General features: G+C 34.8%; 1 non-coding gene across 1 annotated transcript; it reads left to right on the plus strand.

Annotated features, from left to right (window-relative positions):
* The first annotated feature begins 2,595 nt into the window (after positions 1–2,595).
* Positions 2,596–2,677, plus strand: TRNAS-GCU (transfer RNA serine (anticodon GCU)). Its single transcript has one exon. It is a non-coding gene; the product is annotated as a tRNA-Ser (tRNA).
* The last annotated feature ends 259 nt before the right edge of the window (positions 2,678–2,936 follow it).

A 2,936-nucleotide genomic window follows, 5' to 3' on the forward strand; every position in this document is an offset into this window, starting at 1 on the left:
GTGATTGTCGAGCAAATGTGGTGTGTCGTCATTGTGGGAGGTTAGGTCATATAAGACCACATTGTTGGGTGAATCTCAAAGAAGCATAAGCAAATGTTATACGGGAAAGTAACAAACCTGGACAACCTACATGGGATCAATGTTTGTCAATTGAAGCTGTTGATCAACCCATTAATATGCATGTCAATGCTTCTATAGATTATAATAAGGATTGGATTATTGATTCCGGTTGTTCTCATCATGCTACTGGAAATGTTTCTCTTCTCTCTGAGGTACGTACACATCATGGAAGAAGAGTCGTTGCAACGGCCGATAATTCCTTACATCTTGTTGTTGAAGAAAGACATGTTAATGTTGAGAATGGTGCTCCAAATGTTGGTGGTGTTTCTCTTGAAGATGTTTATCATGTTCCAAGTTTGAAGAAGAATCTGGTTACGGTCTCTCAGATTACCGACTCTGGGAGGTATATTTTTTTGTTGGTCTAAATGATGTGAAAATTGTTTCAAATATTAAGCAATTTTGAGCTGATATTCTGTTAACTGGAAAGAGAAAAGATTCCCTCTATGTATGTTTTATCTGCAAGTGATGCATTCATATGTTGAAAAAATGGGTCAGAATGATAGTGCAGCACTTTGGCATGCTTAGTTGGGTCATATGTTTGTTATCAACAGTTACAGCGAATTTTGACAAAGAAGCTTTTGGGGCGGTATTCCTCTACTCAAAGAAATTCACCTTGATGTGGTTCATCCTAGTTGTCAATTTGGAAAATCACATCGTCTCTCTTTCCCAAATTCAGACAATAGAGCTATTGTTGCATTGCAGTTAGTTTGTTCAGACTTGATGGGGTCAACTAGATCAACACCAAGTTATTATGATGGTTGTTATGTAATGCTTATTGTGTGGACGATTTTTCTCGGTTCACTTGGGTGTATTTCTTGGAGGCTAAAAGTGAGATTTTCTCCACATTTATTCAATTTAAGAAGCAGGTGGAAAAGGAATCTATGCTGTCAATAAAGTGTTTGTCCACTGATAATGGGGGAGAATATATGTCCGATGAATTTCAAAAGTATTGCAATGAGCATGGCATTCAGCACCAAATGACGTGTCCTAATACTCCACAGCAGAATAGGATTGTTGAACATAAATTAGCACATCTTACATCTATGTGCTTGTCTTGGCTGCATGCAAAGAACCTTCCAAAAGAGCTTTGAGCAGTAGCTATTTAGACAGCTTGTCATGTTATAAATTGCCTACCTTCATGGTTGGGGTTGGATCAATCTCTATTTGAGGTACTTTATCATCGCAAACCCAATGTGAGTTATCTTCGAGTTTTTGGGTCAATTTGTTATGTTCATGTTTCAAAGAGTAAGCGTACTAAACTTGACCCAAAGGCAAGACGTTATATTTTTGTTGAATATGATACTCACAAGAAATGATGGAGATGTATGGATCTGAATACAAGAGAAATCATTGTTTCTCGAGATGTGGCGTTTGACTAGGTTTCGTCACATCAAATGGACACGAGTACAAAGAAGGATTTTAATGATAGTCCTGGAGAAAATGTTAGAACAGACGAAGCTAGAATGTATGTCAAAAATTTTAGAAAAGGCAAAAAAAAAATCTCAAATTTTAAGGTGAAAATACCACTGGTGGGTGGTGTGGCGTAGTGGATTTATGGCCGAATCAGGATACCCCCTTCTCTGTTCGAGCTTGCGAGATGCGTAGTCGGGACTTTCCCCTTCTCCTATTCAAAGGATGAGTCCCGCAACGTCAATTACAGTGTTGGGTGGCTGTCGACATCCCCAATTATAGGGACCAATTGGCGAAAGCACACAACATCGATTATGAATTATAAATAAAAATAAAAATAAAAAGATAATTTTGAAAATCAAAACAATAACCCTTTAAAAAAAACTAATTTTTTCTTTTTTTTTTGTCAAAAACACTCGGATAATCCCTGTCCAAGTGATTGACCAAGAATTATTAAACTGGTTTTGAGTTTTTTCAAAATTGCTTATAAATCCTTGTCAAATATTCTATTTGAAAATGAAAGTGATTTTGGCATGAGTAAAAGTGATTCTGCAATGCTAAAATCACTTCCAAACAAGCTCTAACTCTATGGTATTAATTTATAATTGATATGATTTGGGATCTGATAGGATTTAAGTTTCGTATAACAAATTAGAATTACATTTTTAGATTTTATTTTGATTCATGTGTCTTATTCCTATTATGATTAGGAATTATCTTATTATAAATATGATGGTAAGTTTGTATAAGAGATTAAGAAAAAGTAATTCAATGAATATTTTGTTATTATGTTCACATCTTCTTGACTCTCACTGTGATTTGATGCGATCAAAATATATGAGTTTAAAATTTTTTTACCTTTTTTTTAGTTCAACAAGTAGCAAGAGTAGGAGATTGGACTGCCAACCTAGGTATATTTTCTATTTGAGCTACCTTCAAAAGAACCTTTTACCATTTTGTTTGGTTTGGGTTGGCCGTCCATCTTTAAAATCATTGCAACCGTAAGAAAAGTATAGAGAAATGTATGCATGAAGTTTTATTATTTTACAATTCTATCAACAATTTGTCGCTTTGGCCGAGTGGTTAAGGCGTGTGCCTGCTAAGTACATGGGGTTTCCCCGCGAGAGTTCGAATCTCTCAGGCGACGATATCTTCATTTTTTCTTTTCTTTTTTTTTTCTCTTTTTCCCTTATTATCATCCGCATGAGAGAATTTTTTCTGAATTTTTATAATACTTTTTGTAATCCATATGTTAATGTAATATTTTGTCCAAAATATTTAGTCTATGGTCTTCTCTATTGTATTTTAGAAGGGCTGAAACACAAGGATTAAACTTATATAACCAATGAAATAGAAAAATTGAGAGAGAGAAATTAAAAAACCAAAATCAATATCGGTTGATGCTC

Source organism: Momordica charantia, assembly GCF_013281855.1.
Source record: "Momordica charantia cultivar OHB3-1 chromosome 6 unlocalized genomic scaffold, Mcharantia_2.0 BLBB01000006.1, whole genome shotgun sequence".
Taxonomy (NCBI): Eukaryota; Viridiplantae; Streptophyta; class Magnoliopsida; order Cucurbitales; family Cucurbitaceae; genus Momordica; species Momordica charantia.